Source organism: Cyprinus carpio, chromosome B21, assembly GCF_018340385.1.
Source record: "Cyprinus carpio isolate SPL01 chromosome B21, ASM1834038v1, whole genome shotgun sequence".
Lineage (NCBI taxonomy): Eukaryota > Metazoa > Chordata > Actinopteri > Cypriniformes > Cyprinidae > Cyprinus > Cyprinus carpio.
In genome coordinates, this window is record NC_056617.1 from 5,321,379 (window position 1) to 5,344,457 (window position 23,079).

The 23,079-nt window shown below is 38.5% G+C and overlaps 1 pseudogene; it reads right to left on the reverse strand.

Annotated features, from left to right (window-relative positions):
- Positions 1-220: 220 nt before the first annotated feature.
- On the reverse strand, positions 221-1,301 carry LOC109082203 (annotated as a pseudogene).
- Positions 1,302-23,079: the final 21,778 nt, after the last annotated feature.

Below are 23,079 nucleotides of genomic sequence, written 5' to 3' on the forward strand. Positions count from 1 at the left end.
GGGAGTCCGACTCTCTAACCATTAGGCCACGACTTATTATTTTGGAATAAATGTAAATGTTTTAAAAACACTAATTGATGAGATTATTACTTGGTTTTTAATAAATAGAATACACTATTAATTACATTTACACTTAGTCATTTATCAGAGGCTTTTATCCAAATCAACTTTTTTTTTTAAATTTATAAATTAATCTTTTTTACAAAATAATCATCATAATTCACACCTGAACACAAGCCTGGCTGTACTCGTAGCTCAGGTTAGAGGATTTTGTTTGACTGTTTGTGTCTGTTGGTGTAGTTGTGCTTTTTGTCTTCCTCCAGCAAATCAGAGTGCTGATCTGCTGTCTGCACTGAGATGAGCCACAGTAGTATAACAGAGGGTCCAGAAAAACACAAACATACAGTCATCAGGTAGTATTTCCCCTCCTCACTGCTGCCTCTGGTGGCTAAATGAACACAGTGGTACAACAAGATGCCATTTGTTGGTGCAAAGCACATTAAAAACTCCATCAGCACAGCTATAACCATAATCACAGCTCTCCTTCGCTTGTCTGAGTATGATGTTGTCAAGTGATCATTCTTGGTAGTGAGCACATATATGATGGTAGAGTAACTCACTAAGGTGATGACCAGAGGCAAGAAGTAGTAGAGGCATGAGAGGATGGAGAACAGGTATGCATACACCTGTGTGTGATACAGCACATCATGGCAGGTGATGCCCACATCCTTTATCTTGAATGTTTGTTTTATAGAGAGAAGTGGCACTGTAACAGCAAGCGCCAGCAGCCAGACCAGCACACACACGTGGCTTTTTCTTGTGCTCCTCCAGGTCAGAGAGGCGATGGGAAACACCACAGCCAGCAGCCTGTCCACACTCATGCACATCATCAGCGGTATGGAGCAGTACATGTAGCAGTAGTAAGCTGCACCGAACACCCAATCTGAAGCGTTCATCTGGTAGTGGATCTTCAGAGGCAGCAGCAGGGTGAAGAGCAAGTCCACACACGCCAGGTGAGACATGTAGATCACAGCTGGTTTCTTCTCTCGAATCATACAGGTGAACGCTATGAAGGCCAAAGTGTTAAGGGGCAAACTAATGAGGATGATGATGATGTAGAAGGAGGGCATGAGCCGTGTGACCAGCAGGCCTCTGAGGAAGAGAACAGCATCTGCTGTGATATATGCATCCTGTGTAGTCTTGTTGCATTCAGTGCTGTTACATGGCTGTCTAAACAGAATAATTTCTTCAATGACTTTGAAAATTATTGAATCTGTAAACAAACATGCAAACATGAATGAATAAATAAAAACAACAACAACAACAACAGTGAAACTTCTCAACACAACCAGACATATATACGTAGGTGGATAGAGGGGTTTTCACACTTGAAATGATTAACTTTTAATCATTCTAAACCCCGGGTAAACGGAATACTGGGTACCTTGCTTCGAGTTTCACACTGCAGTGTACATTCCTAAATCCTGGGTAAAGGTTATTTGCATATTCGTTGGATGAACGAACCTCGCTATCGGTTTACATAATGGCTCTAGCAGTGCGCATTATACTCTAAAGTTTTCCAGAACAGATGTTTTGAACATTAAAAGGTAAGAATGAAGCGCTCTTTACTTGATTTGATGCGTTTTCCACCACTATTTACCATTTTCCCCTCAAATGCTGACACTTCTGTTTATAAAACGCGTGTTTCTGTGACTGCCAGTTATCTAGAAATAAAATTTTAACACAGCATCGTTTCACAACGTACTATTTTGACACCATAGAATCCCTGTTACGTCCTGCTCTGGGCCAAAGTTTCATAACTCTAAGTAAAAACGCTTCAAGGTTACGTATGTAACCCTAGTCTCCCAAGGAAATAAGATGCTACATTGAACGCTTTGGGAGCACCTTCAGCATGACCATGCTCTGAATCACGTGTGTAATCAGTCCAATAGATGGGCAAGATGTCAAGGATGGGGTGACGTTGTGACCAGGAAGCTATAAAAGCATGTACGGTGGAAAGAGTGGCAGCTTCTGGTAGAATGAGGAAAGTGCTAGTAGGGATGCTGGAAGTATTGCAGGAGATGCAACATCTCGTTCCCTCTGGGAACTAGGGTTTCATACATAACCTTGAGGCGTTCACCTTCAGGAACTCGAGCTGTATTGAATGTTTTTTGGGAACAAGAATGCCCACACTGCCAGACTTTTAAGTCCCTGCGCAGTGTGTATGTACAGGGGGTACGGAAAGTATTCAGACCCCGCTTAAATTTTTCACTCTGTTATATTGCAGCCATTTGCTAAAATCATTTAAGTTCATTTTTTTTTCCCTCAATGTTCACACAGCACCCCATGTTGACAGAAAAACACAGAATTGTTGACATTTTTGCAGATTTCTTAAAGAAAAACTGAAATATCACATGGTCCTAAATACCTGGTGGTATTAAACATGATAGCTCCTTTGTTAATCCAAAATGAAAAACGTTCTTAAGAGCATCATTGAAGTCCACCAGATAACAGTTCACAAAAATCACTCACGTAATCCTCTATAGGCCTGTCACCTTGACGAAGACAGAGGAGCCATTCATGGTAGGGTCGTGTATTCTGTAATGAGTCCACTGAAGGCGAGCATAGTGAGAACCCAAGTGCAGCTTTATTTACAGTGATCCAAACATCCAAACAATAAACAACGACTTGACGAGGGATGAACCGACTTGACTAGACATTAACAGATTTGACCAGAACCGGCTTGACATGGCATGAACAGACTAGACTCACCAACAGCAGGTTACAACATCAATACACGACAAGAGACATTGTTGTTGTTATTCATTGGATTTTTACGGCAGTTGGCATCCATAGTGTTGCATTACTGCCATCTGTTGTCTCACTCAAGCTTACTCAATTTTTATTTTTTATTTTTTTTTATTTTATTTAAACTCTTCTTTCCAGTCCAGTTCTCCTTAGAAAATTAAACATATATCTCCGTCCTTGGTCATTATTTCCATATGTTACTATATTTTTAACATTATATTCTAATATACCTATTTCCCGTAGCTGATTCTTGAACTCTAGCCTTTCTAGAAATATTTCTTACATGATATAAAGATGTGATTAACTGTTTCCTCCTCCTGACATTCATCACATAATCCTGTTGGGGTGTTTTCCTATAATATGAAGAGTTTTGTTTTAACTTGCAATGTCCAATCCTCAGTCTGTTTATTATGACTTGTTCCTTCCTATTCCCCCCTTTCTTACTTTCCATACCTATCCTATTTTTGTATCATGTACAGATGTCTCCCCTTTGATTTCATTATCCCACTGCTGCTGCCATTTTTCCATTATCTTTTTCCACACTAAACTCTTCCCTTCTGTTTTTTGATAATTTAATTTTGACATCGATATTTCCTTTTTTTGTTGCCTCTTTTGCCAGTCTGTCTACTCTCTCATTTCCCTGTATGCCCACATGACAAGAGACAATGGCAATGACATGGCTACTTATAACAGACAATAAGGGTCACATGACATGAACAAACCAATGGGAAATAAAACACATGACCAAGACAACCAATCAGAACATGACACAATGAACAAGAGGAACCAATAGCATGAGGACAAGAGGGCAAGGGAAGCATGACACTAACAGCATGAAACAAACTACAAAATAAAAGAGATGAAAACAATGAACAAGAAACAAAACCCAAAACAGACCTTACAGTCCGCTGTGTTCTCAAAACTCTGGCAATTCGATAATACCTAGAATATCAAAATCAACTGCGGGCTGCAGATCCTTTTCCTATTTAGTGCCCAAACTCTGTAATAACCTACCTAACATTGTTCGGGAGGAAGACACAATCTGTCAGTTTAAATCTAGATTAAAGACCCATCTCTTTAACCTGGCTTACACATTACACGCTAACACATTTCCATAATTCAGATCCGTTAAAGGATTGTTAGGCTGCATTAATTAAGACAAATGGAACCGGGAACACTTCCCATAACACCCGATGTACTTGCTAGATCGTTAGAAGAATGACATCTATGCTAATATTAGTCTGTTTCTTCTTTCTTATTCCGAGGTCACCATAGCCACCAGATCCGGTCTCTATCCAGATCAGATGGTCAGACTAAAGAGGCGGGCGGAGTATGGTCTCGACCACGATCTCGACGCCTCGGTGTGGAGATTGGGGAAAAATGGCCAGCCCCGGCATGGATGGAGCAGCTTATCTAATTTGCTCTTTGTTGGTTCAGCCTGCTTCTCGGCTAGCCACTCAAGATTTAATTTGGTTAAGAGTTATCACCTCTACAAGCTCCTCATACTGGGTGGATTGAGGGGACTCATAGACGCCCTCAACATGCTTCCGATCCCTGCGAGGGGGCACTGGATCTGAGAGTCAAAGAGCCCTTCGGGAATGAAGCATCAAAGCAAAGAAAACAATGCAAAGGCTGTGTGTATTCCCACCCAGCCACAAACTGATGTTTACTTTAAGTTCCTGAAAGGAAACCTGGGTTTAAGCGCAGTACATTTGAAGGTCTTTCTAAACTAAGCAATTCATACTACAACAAATATTTAGTTTACAGTAAAAATACTGGTAGCATTCTGTCAGAACCTGTTTTCTGTGTGACTTCTAGAAGTGTTTGCTTCACCTATGATTCGTTATAATGTTTAAAACAGAGACCCAAAATCCTCTAAACACCCAAACACTGGCCAGTCACTTATGTACAATCTGCATATGAGCTCTTCCATTTTGGAATATTTGATTATGAACTGTAGTAATGATCTCACAACACATGATGTTATAAGCTTTTTCTGGAGGTCTGGAAACTTTACCTGGAGGCTTTGGTATGGAATAGTTTATGGATAAGGTTTCAGAATAGTTCCTGAAATATGCTCCAGAATAATCTCCATACAACACCCTATCCAAAAATGAATCATTTTCTGTTGTGTCATAGGTCTCTGTCATAACAGTGAAATTGGGTTCAGAGCAATCTGTAACCAAACAAACAAAACATTTAGTTTTGATGGCTTTAACAGAAAAATAAAGGTATCGGTGATACATTTGCTAAGAAGACTTGAAGAACATGTTTAACACAGGGCCATCTACTGTAAATAGTACTGTTAGCAACATGTCTATTTTAAGTGTATAAATGCAGCATTTTTTATCTGTTTGCATAAATGTAAAAACTTAAGTTTATTGGTGCTGTATTGAGTTAAACATTTAAAAAGTTATATATAATATGAATTCAAGCAAATTAAAAAGCCATGAAAGTCATAGCAATTTGAATTAATTATGCATTTTTTTAATTTGTAGGCATGTTTTTTATTAAGCAAGAGAGTTTTGACTTCCATTAACATCGATCAAATCTAACTCTAAACTTTAAAGTTGTCAAACGTCAGAATCTCTAGATGGACTAACACCCGTGCTGCATCAGTCACCGAGTGCCCAGTCTCTTCTGTGTGGTTATGCCAGGATATGATACAGACAATTTTCAACTCTTTAGTGGAAGTACTGTAGGTGTGTTAGAGATGGCCCAGTGGTCAGAGGAAGTAATTACAATCAAGCTGGTCAGAGGTTCAGTGAATCCCAAAAAGGTGGGTTATTACCATGAGGTGGGGACAAATTCCATGGACACATACTGGACTACAAACAAAAACTGTACATAACAAACTGCAACAATGTGCAAAGGAAGGCTACACCAAATAAATACATTGTTCCAGTTTGCAACAGGGTCTCTCCTTTAATTTTCAACAAACAAGACTGCCTGATAAACTTTATAGCTCCTTATTTATAAGGGCTAGCTCCCCTATCAGACTGTACCATATGAACAAAACAGGGTACATACATACAACACATTATACACAGGAGAAAATAAAATAATAAAACATTACAAATACACAGAAATAACAATCTGCATAAACCCTTGAATACTTAAACACTAGATAAAAAAAATGAAAAAGAAAAAGAAAAGTAAAGAATTGTTCAGCTGTTATTCCCCCTCTCCCCAGACAAAACTATCAATGGTTCAGTCCAATAAGGGCATGCTAATGCTATAAAAACCAGTTTAATCCACGTGGTCTGTTTGATGGTACAGCATGAGACTGGAAGGCCTACAGCCAAACAAAATGTTTGGGGGAGATTCCCACCTAAAATAAAAGGTAAATCTGACTGAAATTAAGCTATATTGTGACATTATTTAAAAAGAACAACTGATTGAACAAAATGTTGGCCAACAAAAAAAAACAACAAATTCTCATACTCATTTGGTACAGGCACAACAATTACACAACACCATGATGATTTAAAAGATGGTAAATGCAGGCATAATCAAATAATGATGTGTGCATGTGTATGAAGTCCAAGTAATCTCTTGTCTGTCCCCAATCTTGCCTTGTGACAAGGTCTTTCAGAAAAAGTTGAGTACCACCCTCAGGAGGTCTAGAATATTCACCATTCCTGTTTAAATGCAGTTTCAAATATGAATCTGTGTGATTTTGATGAATACAAGCAATAAACATTAAATTAACATCAAAATTAAATAGATCATAAGTTACAACTAGCTAGAACTACCTAGCTAGGTTTACTTTTGTGTTAGTTAACAGTTTATCAAAGTTATCTAATAGTTCTTTAAAAAGAAGTAGAACAGTCAGAATTGATCCATAGTGAGCAAAGTATACCAACAGGATTAATTTATTACAGCTTCTGTGCATCATGTTATTCTGTGCATCAGGAAATCTTTACATTGACTCTATTTCAAACAATAATCTGAAAAAATCAAGACTCATTTCTTTGAAAATCATCTGGCCTTCCCTCATTTTACATATAATTGATATGCTATCTTTTCCAGTATTCAGCAAAATTACAAAAAAATGTGAATTACGTTGTGAACTGTTATCAAAGACTCCAGACATTAACAAAACAACCTGCTGAATTCTATGAGTCAAAGAGAGAGTGAAAAATATGTGATGTGACTTTAACAAATGGAGAAATAAAACATCTAAATATTGCAAAAGACGTCTATGACTTGACAACTGTTACATGTCCTTTCTGCTTTTGATCTGATAAACTACAAGGGGTTGGTGCAGCTTTGTGATTATATGCCGCTGCATCTGGAGTTCTGCTATTATTCAATGTTTGAGATGTCTGATTACAGCCTAAAAACCCACCTGGAGGAGGTGAAAGGCAGTCAGGAACTGTAAACAACATAAAACACCATGAGTAAAGTTCTCATACTACTACCAGACAATAACAAAATCAGCTTTAACTCATAAACAGCTACATATGTTGAATGACTTAAGGAATGGTGAAGTTTGGTGTAGCCAAGTCACTGCGGCCTGAATATTACCAACCTGAAAATGTAACTATTTATGAAAGGCGATTTTGAATGAATTTATTCAATATATGAATCAAAATACAAAAACATACAATTATTACAAAAAAGTAAGTATGTACCCCTAAACATAACTGTCAGTGTTATTGCCAATTTGCCATGAGATTGTGTTGCATATTACTCTTATGTGTTGATGAAAATTTCAGATTAATGCTGCTTCTGTAGTAAGATGGAGGAGGCAGAACACAGCCAGAATCTGTAATCAATACACAAGATCATTAGTGTAAGCTATCCTGATTCCATCAGACAATAATTAAGAGAAGGACACATTTGCAAAAAGGCTTTAATGGAGATAATGTAATGTTGAAGGAATTCAATTCAGCTTCAGGACGTTTATGTTACATAAATACACTTTACATGTGCAGAAAAACATGCACACAACCTTCACACACACACACGGATATTCAATCATGCCCATTTTATTTCAAGTTTCATTAGATAAAAATGGTAATCATAAGGGATGCTATGTAAAATATGATCTACAACAAATGGAAATGTTCAAATGAAACCACTGATAGGAACCAACTAACAATACAGTGCTTTATTGTGAAATATACTTTCTTCACTGCAAACAATGATAAACAGATTTCATATACTAACGACCCACCCATAGCTGTGACTCTCTTAATATGAATTAAAATGAATAAACTATCTATTAAATGATTTCTATCACCCATCTATATTATATACAGAATAGTGTTGTGATTGTTAACTAAAACTAACATTAAAACTATTCAAAATCATTTTGATACTGAAATGAAGCAAGAATAAAACAAATCAGAATCAAGTGATAAAATCAAATTAAATAAAAATATAAGATAAATAATGTAAGCTGAACTGGAAAAAAATAAGTAAAACTGAAATAAAAAAAATAAAGATAAATATAAAAATACTATCAATTTCAAACTAATAATAAATGCTATAATAATATATAAATAATACTAAAATAAACATCAGCAAGACATATCCGACACAAGTTTTGGCATTCAAAATTATTAGAATATTTTTACGGCATTGAATGAGGCATGTATGCTCAACTGTAATTAAAAAAACAAGACAGTTTTTAACTGATTACCAATCAGCTGTCAGTTTCTCTGAATTTCACTAAAATGTACTTTAGAACAACCTAAAATGGTAAAATTTCAATAAGCCTGACAGACAGGCAGAGACGCTCAGTGTAGTTCTTGATTTTTAGATTGTGAAAATGTTGAATCACTTGAGCATTCAGCCTTAATCAAATTAAATAATTAAGAGATAAATTATGAATGATGATGGTTGTGTCTTCTGAAAATCATGCACTGTTAAGAACAAGACACACCAGATATCAGAAATCAGATTAATTTACATATCAGAAAAATAAAATAAGATGAAGGTGATCAGTTTGTGGCACTGCTGAGGTGGTATGGAAGCCCAGGTTTCTTTTACAGTGGCCTTCAGCTTATCTGCATTTTTTGGTCTCTGTTTGTCATTTTCCTCTTGAAAGGTCTGGTCTCAGGTCTGGTGAGTTTGCTGGCCAGTCAAGCACACCAACACCATGGTCATTTAACCAACTTTTGTGCTTTTGGCAGTGTGGGCAGGTGCCAAATCCTGCTGGAAAATTTAATCAGCATCTTCAAAAAGCTGGTCAGCAGAAGGAAGCATGAAGTGCTCCAAAATGTCTTAGTAAACGCCACCCAAAATGGCAGCCGCGCCACAGAAGCGTCACCTAGTGGCTGTTACCCAAAAAATCATCAGAGTTTCGCCTCTTGGTCTTCTATACTCTTTGCTCTGGAGAGTGGAGGCGACAGTTTCCGAAGCTTGTTACATTAACTAATAGATGTATTACAATCCACATTACAGTCACTGTTTGATCTGCTGAATTAGTAATTTGGTAGTTTGTATTTGTATTTATATCAGTAATGATTTGCCCCCATTTTGCAAATATATATGTTCAGTTCAGTTATTAAAATATAATAATCTAAGAAAATTTGCACAAATTATTTACATATATTATCCATGTGCACATATCATATCATATTTCATATACAGAGATATTTACACATTTAAGCTGTTGGTTAAAACTGGCAATTTAATATAGTGGAGTGAACCTGTAAAGCAAAAGAGGTTTTATCTTGAATACAGAGATGGAAAAAGACTGATTATATATACAGATAATGTGTCTATATAATGAATTACAGTATCTGCAGCTTAACTTTTTGCCTTCAGAATTACAAAATAGTCAATATCATGATTTTGTTACACACACACACTTAGATTGACTGCTTTTTATATTTGTTGTATTTTAACTGCTGGCTCTTTTCACAAATATATTTAGGTCACAAAATAGAGCCTGAAATGTTTCTTTTTTTTTTATCTTTCTAAAGAAATATTTACTGGTGCTTAATTTTTTGAAAATGCTGATTATAATTAATATTTAAGAAAATATAAAGATAACACCATGGTCTGTTTTATTATCTGTTTTGTACAAATATTTGTGTAATTTTGTAATTGTCTTGCAATCAAAATTGAATGAAAGTGTATCGAGTAAATGTTTCAAAAATAACATTTTTCAAATTTCTTCTATACAATATTCTGTCCTGTTTTAGAAAGATTTACTGCCACGTAACCCTCAATTTTTCAGCCTGGAATCTCACTGCATTCCTTAAAAGTGTGATCTGAACATGGCGATTTAAAATGCTTTCAGTAACATTGTGTTTCTTACACATGCTCAGTCACAAACAGGAAATGGAGTCTCTTGAGCAGTGAAAAGGTCGGGTCAGTCTGACATAGTAGCATGCTGGATTTTTAAAAGTAATAGTCTGGAAGGGATATTCATTCTTTTTTAGCATGAATCAGAATTTGTGGCCAGAAAGAGATAACTTTGAATTAAATCTTCTGTCAGTGGAACAATATAAGTGTACATCAGCGAATTTCATCAGCTCTTTTTCGAAAAAATTCATATCTTAATGTGTGCCTGACGACTCACATAAGAGGATTTTGTCTGACTGTTTGAATTTGATAAGGTGCTTTTTCCCCATCTCCACCAAAATAAAGAGCTGATCTTCTGTCTGCATTGAGACGAGCCGTAATAGTCCAGAAAAGGGTCCAGAAAAACACCTTCGCTCCCCAAACACACAGGTAAGCTGCTTATGATGACTCTCCCTCACCGCTGTTGTATCCAGAAGCTAAAAGAAAACAGTGGTACAACAGTATGGAATTGGTTGGTGCGAAGCACACCACAAACACCCATCAGCACAACGTTAGCCATAATCACAGCTCTCCATCGCTACAAAGTAGACACAGGATGGATGGAGAACTGGTACATGTTCTGCTGATCTGTAGGGTCACTGTAGATCAATGCATCATGGCAAGTGATGCCCACATCCTTAATCTTGAATGTTTGTCTCATTGAGAGAAGTGGCACCATCCAAGCGAGCTCCAGCGGCCAGGCTAATGTTCATATATGTGGCTTTCCTTGAGCTCCTCCAGGTCAAAGAGGCGACAGGAAACACCACAGCCAGCAGCAGGATTGTAGTCTAGCTGCATCTTGCTGCATTAAGATCAGTGATGTTACTGTACATGGATGTGCTCCTTTATTAGATTGGGATGCTTGTTGGCATAACTCTACACAACAGCATCAGTGACACCTCTCATAACAACTCTACACATAAGACTGAGAGGCCTTGATGAAGATGCTTAAGACATTCACACCAAAAATGATAACTATCATTCACACTAACAGACTGTTTATTATAAATGCATGCATCATTTTTGTCTGCTACTTTATCATTTTTGTCATTAAAGGGGTGCTATTATGCTTTTTCACTTTTTCAACTTCAGTTAGTCTGTAATGTTGCTGTTTGAGCATAAAGAAGATCTGCAAAGTTACAAAGCTCAAAGTCCAATTCAAAAGGAGATATTTTATTTAACAGAAATCACTTTTCAAAAACTACAATGAACGACTCGTTTGGACTACAACACATATTTTCCGGGATTTGTGATATCACAAAGATCGACGAATGGGACGAGACCTGGTTGAGCTGCACTAGAGAAGGCAACGAGTGTTATCACTATATCAGAGGCATGCTAGCTTTCCCAAGACAGACGAGCTTAGAGTGGTTACAATCATTTGGGTTTAAATCATGCTCACATTGATTTGATTTTGACTCAATATTTACACTGAAGCTTACATCAGGCAGCTATGGTAAGGAGCATGACATTTCCCGACCAGGTGCCGAGTGCTATCAATCACAACACACACTGGCCCAGCTAACCAGTCACAGCACAGACTGGCCCAGCTAACCAATCACAGCGCATTTCATATTTCAGAAGGTGGGTGTCACAATAAGGGGTTTTGTCTTTGTTCTCTCCGGACTCCATTTCCCATAAACCCCTGCCTAGGAACTCATTAGTGCACCACACATGTTTCCTATCAGGGACACTATAAAGGTTGCACACATCCGCACACACTTTGCTGATTATTGTTTAGCCTCTACCCTGTTCCTCGTCTCAGTGTTTACTTGCCTTGCCTTGCCTTGCCTTGCCTTGCCTTGCCTTGCCTTGTTTTTTGACCTTGGACTGTTTATTGGATTACTCTTTTGTCTTGCCCTGGATTGTACATGTTTGCTGGTGTTTGACTGCCTGTTTTGACCACTCTTGTCATTAAAAGCTGCATTTGAATCCTCAGCTCTGTTGTCACGATGCCTCCCACGTTACAGAGGGACTTCATTTGATACAGGAACTATTCCAGCGGCTCCTGCCAGACTGGGGAGAGAGGTGATGTAATAATGTAAAATATGTGAAAAATAATGTGTATGAGAGCCTGTTCTAGTACACCCCCAAAACAAAATCAAGATCTTGTAAAAGAGCATAATAGGACCCCTTTAAAGCAGGACTCTAACTGGCTGTCAATATTCAATATATCAGCTGGAAGAAATCATTCTGAATGTATTGATATCCTTCCTCTGTGCAGTTATTGGTATAGTGAGAATTTTATTCTCATAGAATTAGAAGTTTTAACTCTTATCGTTATTGTTCTTGGTGTGAACGCGCCTAACTAAAGCCTCAAACACAAGGCCATGAAGTGAGGCAGCCTGCAAGAGAACTGAAGCGAGTAGCCTCGTTGTATTGTGTTGAGAACCCAACTCGACACGTCCGGTATTGCTGTCCACACCGATAGCCGGAATGCGAGAGTATCTATTTTTTTTTAATAAAGGCTAGCTGCGGGAGGGTGGGAAGCCTGAATTCGTGAGTGAGAGAATGTGAAGAGGAAATTTGCTCTTTTGAGTATGTACAGTAGGTCCACTGTCTCAGCGGTAAAACATTCGGGTACATGCTGCACCTGCAGGACATGACTCGCGGAAAGCAAAACTCCATTGGAGTTCAGGCATGGAGTGTGAAAGTGAGCTGTCTTCAGGGGAGTTCTGGCCTAGGCGAGAACTGAACCCCTCCTCTTCCTCTCTGCTGAATCAGGATGGCTTACGAGGCTCAGAGTCCAGCATTACTTGAGGGCAGGGACCTTGACCCTTTGGGAAGGGAAAGTGTTTCGCCATCCGGGGGCACTGCTGAAGCCCGGGCTCGGACTTCTGCTGAGGCTGCACTGGAGCAGTCACGGAAGCGGAGTGCTTGCGATATCTTCTGTGAAACGCTCCGTGAACCCGTCCACAGCGGTGCTGAACAAGTCCTTCGGCGAGACTGTCGAGTAGAGGAAGGCCATTTTCTCAGCGTCCTTGATCTCAGTCAAATTCAGCCAGAGTTGGTGCTCCAACCAGAGCATGTGAGCAGAGCGGTAATTTTTCCTTAAGAGTGCAGAGTACCTTTCTGAAGATTCCGCTCGCTCGATACACTCCGCGCCGCTCGCTCAACCCAGAATGCCCTTTGGTGATTTGCTTGTTCAATATGTAGAATCTGTAGAGATCGAGAATAGTAGAGTGGTTATGGAGTTCAGAATTTATTTATTTTTTTTACAGCCTTATACATAAATGTAAAGTAAAAATCAAAGTTAAGAATGAGCAGCGAGTAGAAAATGAGAGGGAGTGCGGGGAGACTGTTAAAGTTAGTAAAGATTCATAGGCTATTGGAATCTGAAGTAGCACATTGCCAGAAAGCACGAGGATATGCTACGCAAACATGGTGCAGCATAAGGTGAGCTAGTTACATAGCATAATAAATGAATAAACAGGTAGGCTAAGGTTATTTTCGGTTCTACAGAGAGCCTCGATCATGACATGCAGACAAAATCATGGCCACAAATTTAGAATAGGCTAGTTATCTTTTATGCTAGGTCTACCTTATGGCCACAAATTAAGAATATTTTTTTTTCGTTTAGTCTAAATTATGGCCACGAATTAAGTATTCGTTCTCTTGTTTAGGCTTAGCTGCCACAAATTCATTTGTTTGTTAATTCATTTGTTCCCTAGTTTTAGCAGGCCTAAATCATGAAACAAATTATTATATTTCGTAATTACGGTTTTCCCCAATGCGTGTTATGCAACGGGAAGAGACCGTTCGAAAGAGAACTAATATTTTATGTCTTTTAAGAGTTAATTTTCTGTCATTCCAGAATTTGCATGATAATGACAGTGATACAAGATTCAACATGTTAGAGCAACAGGCAGTGACACATCTCAAACATAATGTTTGGAATAATTTATTTATGCAAAGCAATAAAGATCTCTTTGAGTGAAAGTTCAAGTTGAGCTTTATTGTCATTCCGCTACATGTGTGGACATACAGTGAAACAAAATGTCGTGTCTCGCAGGACCATGGTGCTACATAAATAAAGAATATAAACATACAACACTAGACGTAAGAACAATTTTTTAGACCTACATAGCTAACTATCTGAAGCAGTAATCAAACTATACATATACTATAAATAATTCACTATACATACACATAACCTAAGACAGACTATACAAGTACTTTACATAATGACTGTGCATGATATTGCGCAAAAGAGGTATTTAAGGTTAAGAAGCAAGTCCAGTTTTTTCTAGTGAGCGTACGTTTGACAGCAAGATTGTTGGAAGAGCTGGTCTTGTGGGGTTAGCCATTAGCCTAGCTCGTATGCCTCCGCGCTTGCCACCTTTTCATCTTCTCTCACACTGTTTGCGGCAACTCCTTGTGCGGGTAGCAGCAGTAAGCGTGTCCGCAGTCTCAGGGTCAGGCTTCTGCAGGAAAACAAAGGCCTCTTAGCTTTTTAGTAGTCACTGGTGATGGGTGATAGTTACAAGCACTACTGATTTCCAGAAGACGCTACCGATCATTGACATGTTGCAGTGCAGTTTTCCATTGTTTCTGTTGTTTTTCCTCTGGTTTTGAGGACGAGGAGACAAGACTAACTGACATTAAAACACATTTTTTAGGACCTGGAGCAGCCACTGCGTCTGACCGCACTGCCATCTTGGATCAATAAAAGGCCGGAGATCAATTAAATATTATTGCTTTGTTTAACCTATGGAAAAATAACTAATTGTGATTAAACAGTGATCTTCAGCTCCTTTAAAGTGTCATGAAACCCCCTGCTGCAGCAGTGTTTTTTTTTACACCTCCGTTTTGAAAAGGGTTCCAAAAAGATTAAACAGTGATCTTCACTAAAAACTACAGCTGCAGAAAGCTGGATATTTCTTGCAGGTATGTTTGTGATATATGGCTGACTTGTCCAAAGTGTTCTGATGCTCACAGTGTGTGCAAGCCTGGTCCATGCACAGAAGCGTTCCCACAGTCCTAGCATGTACAACACAGCTCCTTGTGCAGACAGGGCACATCCTGAAGAGCTCAATGAGGTTTTCTTCATAAGCAACAAACTCCCTAATTGTATAATGTGGGGTATCAATCACTGTGCTAAAATACAGCAAACACAAAAACATGAAAATGAATTGATGTCTGTGCCAGATGTTTATCGCTAATGATATTAGCAGCAGGCAAATAAAAAAGTACACATACTCAATAACTCGCCTCTCATCATAGATGCTGTGGTTAGTCACTTCTGGATGAAAAGTTGTAAGAATCCACCCGCCAGCCCAAAAAGCGGAATCCAGCAGCCTGGTTGAAGGTTTAATGCATATTCGGTCTTTTACTTGCACTTCTGAATTTATCAGGATTTAGTTTCCATTTTAGTCTAGCTCCATGTTTAATCTGACTCCAATTTCACATGATCATTAAATTTAGGCAATGTTTCTAATTAAAAACGGATCACAAAGATCGATTATGTATCAATTGACTCACTATACTTTCAATTATCCATTCACTGGGGACCTAGTGTCTCTTTTAAGTCTCACGCTAGCTTCACCTGGATCTTACGATCACAAACTTGCCAGTCTGATGTTAGCCAGAGGGTGTAGGTAGACTAATACCTGTATTGCCTGCCGGCTACTGCTTGCTTATGACAAAAAGTGTAGTTCACTTAGTCCTTTCCCATACAACTTGCTAATACCAGTGATAGACAGAAATCAGAAGGTCTCCGATGACATGCCTACTGCTCCTATCATTCTTGAGCCTTGTTTGACCTATCCTGGCCGTAATTCTGCGGTAACAAAAGCCTCCTCACAGTTTACTAGTAATAATGATTTCAGGAGAGTTCAGAATAAATCAAATATAAATTTGTATTACCAGTCATGTAAAATTGTATCATGCCAATTACATAATGAAACAATTAGAAGCCAATTTAGAAAGGATAGTGCAATTGTGAATCACATTGTAACCGCGTGGCAACCCTGCTCCTGCACATAGACACTGTAGCCATATGGGGAACGGCCGAGTGATCTACGCAGGAGACAAACAAATTTAACATAGTCACACATGTAACAGTTATCCTAATTTAAGACACATGGTATAAAATGCATAGCAAAGCACTTAGGTGTTTTAGAGAATAAACTTAACTAGCCAATGTGCACATGTAGTAACACAAACAATTATACAGTGTGCTCTATGGGCACAATGTGTACAACACAATTACATTTTTGAATCTTACCTGACAGCAGAGAGACACACAGCAGCAAGAGTTCTGGTGCAGAGCTCCAGAGGCTCTCACACACTGCATGGGTTTTTTTTGACTACAGATTCCCCCTGTAATGTTTTTGTCACTTCTCTTATATACTCAGACCAGAAACAAAGAAATCTTCAAATCAGTTGTAAAAACAAAAAGACCTTTTGGCTTGTTAAGTTCTCATGGCCCCAGGGTCACACCAGGCTTGGAAGCATTCCCTAAAATGAAACACACACCTTCCTCAGCAGAACACAATTCTACAAAAGCTTTTGATATTTCTCATAATCCAAGTGACTACAGTGAAACTGAGACCCTTTTAGCAATCGCACAGAGACCTTTAAAATGATACCACACATGAAGGGGAAGAAACAACATATTCACAAGATATAACATAACGTGTTCAACATGACGGTACTGCAGCTAACATGGTTTCTATGCTGTTTCATTTGAGTGCATTTTTTATTTATTTATTTTTTTCAATTGTATTTAAATTCAAACCGTTTAAAAAAAATGATAAGACACATATATTTTTACAATACGATAACCATAGACCTGAGCACTGAAAACTACTTAGTAACTTGTTAACATAGACTATGTCTGCTCCAATAAAATCTAACATAACCATCTGAATAGCCTACGCAAAAATAAAGAATATTTAAGCAAACACTTACCAAATCTGTGGATACAGGAATTGGTACAGCTTCTTTCTTTAAAACAGGATGATCTGCAAAACCAGATTCCACTAGTCCCCAATTCACAAAGTTGCAGTTGCAGTCCTGCGTCGCAGGAAAACGCAAACAACACTTTTGTGTTGGCGCACCAAAGAAACAAGCACATTTGACACCAAACCATGTCTCTGAATGACAACAATTAGGGAAGACAGAAGCGATATTTTCTCATGAATAATATTCATGTTATATTGTAACTGTTATAATTTATATGTACTACAGTGCAGTGATTGAATTGAACAACCTCTTTCTCATGAAAAAATGCACAGATTTAAATTGCTCGGAAAAATGCAAAAATAACCAATTTCCACTTATTGATAACATTTATAAGTGCTTTTAGTCTTTTCAGTGATGTGCAGCCAGTACATATCTGTTACCATCTCAAAAAATGTGTTCTGGGGTTTTATGACCCTTTAAAAAAATTATTTGTACAAGAATATACATTTGTATGAAGACATTCATAAAAGAATACATGCTTGGTTGTATGTGTTTTTCACCCAACTTTTAAATATAGTGAAATATATATATATATATATATATATATATATATATATATATATATATATATATATATATATATATATATATATATATATATATATATATATATATATATTGCATTGAAAAAGGGGTACAAAACTGCTTCATTGTTTTGACAGACACTGCAAATCATACAGCAAAGAGTGCTTAGGAACTCATTGCCTTGTGTGGTTTGTCGAATAGCCTATTGCCTTACATGGGTACATGCAACATCTTTTATCTTCTTGAATATTCGCCTAGTTCTTTGGAATTAATACACCATTTCGGAATTAATAAGATAAAACTTCCTGACATTCAAGCATTGTGAAATGTAAAAACAAATAAAACTTCCTGACATTCAAGCACTGTAAAAACAAATAGAACTTCCTGACATTCAAGCATTGTGAACTGTAAAAACAAATAAAACTTCCTGAAATTCAAATTATAGGTACAGTTAAGTTTTAATCTCGCAGTTACACATCAAGAACTAAAATCAAGATTGTTTTAAATCCCATGATGATCAGCTTCTAACTCCAGATTTTTCTTACTGCCAAATCTATAATCAGATAGAAGCAGCTGCACTGTGGAGTGTGATGAGGTACTGTTTAAGATGAGTCAATGGGGCTGATGTCTGAACCAAATACAGTTCCCCTTCAGGAACTCAAGCTGTGTCGAGAAATGCTTTGGGAATGCCCCTGCATGACCGCATTCTGAAACACGTGTAAAATCAGTCCAATGGAGCAGAGACGTCACGAGCGGGGTGACATGAGCAACCAGGAAGTATAAAAGCAGATCGCAAATTAGCTTCTGCTCTTCAGTAGCACTCTGTGTATGTGTCAGTCCTATTTACTGTTGTCTGTCATCCCACAAGCATATTATGTCAAAAGCAAAGTCTAAGTCTATGGCGCGCGAACGGCATTACAGACGGTGTGTTCCTCCCTGCCCACGATATCTGGCAGCGGGGGATACACACTGTGTGTTGTTGTTTAGGAGCGGAGCATGCATGGTCAGCTCTCGAGGGACCTGACTGTCATGACTCCGAGGTGCTCTTGCTGTGTGTGCGTCACTCTCGCCTGGCCAATGGTGGAGCAGTCGTTTGCAAGCTCTCTCCCCATCCTCAGCATTGTCCCTGAAGGCCCCGAAGCTTCCCACCAGGCCCGTTACTGTGCGTTCACACCGCCGGCGTCGAGAGCGTCAAAAATCGCTCTGGCCGCCCTCCTCTCAATGCTGCAGAAAGATTTGTGAGCGCTCTGACGTAGATCGAATGCTTATCGTGTATTTAAAGCGGCCGCAAAGCAAACAAGCTTGTTGATCTTGTGCAGACTAACCACAATGAGAGTAACGTTATAAGTTAGCCTCATTAAATATTGTTGTGGATGAAGTATTAAGATCCTTTACCTAATAATGTATAAAGCACTCTAAAATACTCTGATGCAAGTAAAAGTCCTGCATTGAAAATGTTACTTAAGTACCTAGCTCAAGACCCGATGTTAGGGGTTCCCTGTCGTTGTGTAACGCTAACGACAGATGCCTCTTTCATGGGCTGGGGGGCGGTCATTAGTGGCCGCTCTGCCCAGGGTGTGTTGGAAGGCCATCATCTCACATGGCACATAAACTGCCTGGAGATGCTGGCCGTGTTTCGAGCTCTGAGACTCTTCCTTCCAGACCTGTGGGGACATCATGTGCTTGTCCACACAGACAACACATCGGTGGTCTCCTACATCAGTCGTCAAGGGGGTCTGCATTCGCACCCCTTGTACAAGCTGGCACGCCAGATCCTTCTGTGGGCCCAGGGGAAGCTCCTCTCACTAAGAGCAGTATACATCCCTGGGTATCTCAATCTGGGGGCAAACATCCTGTCGAGGCAGGGGCTGAGCCCCGGGGGATGGAGACTCCACCCCGAGGTGATGGAGCTCCTTTGGAAGGAGTTTGGCCAGGCGGAAATGGATCTATTTGCATCACAGGAAATGACACAGTGTCCGCTCTTGTTCTTCCTCATGCTTCCAGCTACACTTAAGCTGGATGCCATGGTGCAGACATGGCTGAGGCTTCATCTGTATGCTTTTCCCCTGATCGTTCTGCTCCCGGGAGATCTGGAGAGAGTACGCCGGGACGGGGTCTGTCTGCTGCTAGTAGCCCTGTTATGGCCGGCCTGAGTATGGTTCTCAGACCTGGTGTACCTCCTCAATGGCTCTCTGCTGGAGATTCCAATCAGGAGGGACCACCTCTCTCAGGTGGGGGGCACCATTCTTCACCCCGGCCCGGAGTTGTGGGCATGGTCCCTGAGAGGGCATATCTCCTAGCATCTGGTCTCTCAACTGAGGTTGTTGAGACTATACTCCAGTCCAGAGCTCACGCCACTAGGAAAAAGTACGCCTTGAAGTGGAAGCTTTTCATGTCATGGTGTGGACAGCAACTGCAAGACCCAGTCAACTGCCCAAATGGTACAGTTCTGGAGTTTCTGCAGTAGCAATTCTCCACCCTGAAGGTATACGTGGAAACCTTAGCTGCTTACCACACCCTTCTGGGTGGTCAGTCATTGGGAAGACACCCACTTGTCACTCGTTTTCTCCGTGGCACCCTGAGGCTGAGGCCAGTACAGCGCACTAAGGTGCCCTCATGGGACCTGGCTGTGGTTCTGGAGGGCTAATGCAATGCTCCCTTTGAACCCATAGAAAAAGTTCCAGTCAAGTTTCTCACGCTCAAGGCTATCTTTCTCCTCTCTATTTCCTCACTTAAAGGATCGGGAATCTTCAGGCATTTTCTCCAGGCATGGTTAGGGCATTCTTTTACCAGAGGGTCAGGTATGTCCCTAAGGTGTCCACTTCTTTGCCAGTGCCCATAATACTTCAGGCATTCTGTCCTCCTCAGTTCCAGGAAGTAGGCCACGAAAGGTTTAATCTGCTCTGTCCAGTTTGAGCACTGGACACTTACGCACACAGAGCTGCCCAGTGGCGTAAGGCAGATCAGCTGCTTGTTTTCTTTGGGCCGCCAAAGAAAGGATCTCCGGCGACCAAGCAGACTATGATTAGGTGGGTGGTTGAGGCCATCTCACTAGCCTATGAGTCCTCTGGCCTCCCGTCACTTATGGGGGTCAGAGTGCACTCGACCAGGAGTATGCACCTGCATGTGTAGTCTACGAGTTGGTTTAAATAAGCAGCATTTTATTCAAAAATGTTCAAAATGTTCAAATTATAGATACAATTAAGTTTCTCACAGTTAGGCTACACATCAAGAAGACATCAAATTTACCCTCATCCGCCCCTCCCGAACCTATAACAAAAGTGTCCCTCATGGGTCAAAATGACCCGAAGGCTAAAAAAGACAGTATTTTTTTTTTTTTTTTTTTTTTTGGACCAGAAATCTTATTTTGATCCATTTTTATATATTTTTTCTAAATACTTATGTAGGTTTTTCTATTATTTTTTTGGTGATTTTTATTCTGTTTAGCTTTTATTCTTTTCCTCCTCCATTTCTCTCAAATAAGCAAGGAGTAAGCACCTTTGGCGATAGAAATGATTGTAAATGAGCATAAGCCCTGTATGGTCCACCATGCTGGTTTGTTTATATCTAACTACCACAATTCCTTGCACTCAGGCAGTTTGGTGTGACTTGCCTGGAATGCTACTAAGTCGTGAGTCGTGGTTTGAAGTTGTAACTTATGGGCTCAAAAACTTACCTGGAAGGCAGCATTAGTTCACAGCAGTTAATGCACAATTACCATTTTAGATTGACAAACTGTACTGTATAAGATTTCTATTCAAACTGAAAGTATAAATCTTTATTAGCTAAATGACTAAATGTAAATTTAGGCTACCCGCTAATGTTTTCAAAGTACAATGCAAAACTGTGACATTTCATTCACTGAAGCTCTACAATCTGCAGCGCTAAACCCGTAAGAATGCGCGTTTACTTACTTGCTGGCAACACGCCAAAAAAAAAGCTTACTGATTTTAAGTTTGAAAATAATTAAGGTTCAAATTACAGTAAAATAATAATAATAATAAAAATATTAGCATTTAATTTTTAAATTTACTATAAAGTAATTGTATTTGTATTTAACACTCCCTTTTATTTTAAAATAAAACAGTATTATCACACTTTATTATTTAGTTTATATAAAATATAATATAATATAATAAACCAAAGAACCAGGCTGAAAAACTTATGTGCACCCCTGATTATAACCTAAACATATGTATATTCATACAATTTCATAAATATGAAATAAATGTATAATATATTTTAAAAAATTATATAAACTCATTGGTCTCCACAACATCACTCAAATTTAACTGAGTTGTCAAAAAAAACAAAAAAAAACAAAGGAAAAATGACAGTCATATCCCAGCAGAAACATGAAACATATTATAATGGTGTTCTATGGGAGTGTGTGTATCATGCGTGTGTTTGTGCATGTGTGTGTATGTGAGTTTTTTATCCATTAGGAATACTCTGTAGTCTCAGCCCTTCGTTTGGGTATAAATCTGTACTGGATTGTCTCAGATTTTGTATATATATATATATATATATATATATATATATATATATATATATATATATATATATATAAATCAAATGTAATAAAAAACAAGAAATACACATCCTTCACACATGCTTCAGATAATAATTGTTTTTAATCACAAATTGTAACTGCGTGACATATGATATAAGCCAACATTTTCTACTGTCTTGGCAAATAATTTTAGCATAATTGATTTAAGAAGGAATGTATTCATGGATGAACAAAATGAAGAAACATTTCAAATTTGAAGCTTTGGTCTGGTCAGCAAATGCAGCAAATATAAAAGGGTCTCATACAACAGCACATTATTTTGGTATATATTTCTTCTAGTCAATCATACATGGAACTTAACTAAATATGTTTGAAATGAGTGGCTTATACGTGATGTTCAGATCTGAGAATAGTTATTTGTGGAATGAGGAAGTTATGCTTATCTGTATATCAGATAAATATAGTGCAACAGAAAAACATGACTAGGCAAACTTATCTCTGCTGTAAGACAAGATTTTAGCATTTCAGTTTTGTCACTGGGACCTGAGAAAAGTAAGATATACAGTAGGTACTTCAGTGATACAATATGATATAGCGAAGACCATGGCGAGTTGTTACACTTTTTACTCCCATCAAAACTGCATTACAGTTTTGAGACCAGAACTTAAAAGTTTGAGAGAATAGGCTTGTTTGACAACAAGCAAATATACAAGTTCAGTTCAGTTATTAAAATATATTAATCTAAGAAAATGTGCACAAATTATTTACATACAGTATGTCATCCATGTGCACATGTACAGTGTATGTATCACATCATTTTATATGTAGAGATATTTACACATTCAAGCTACACATTCAAGCATTCAATTTAATATAGTGGCGTGAACCTGTAAAGCAAAAGACAGAGATGGAAAAAGTCTGATTATATATACAGATAATGTGTCTATATAATGAATTATAGTGAT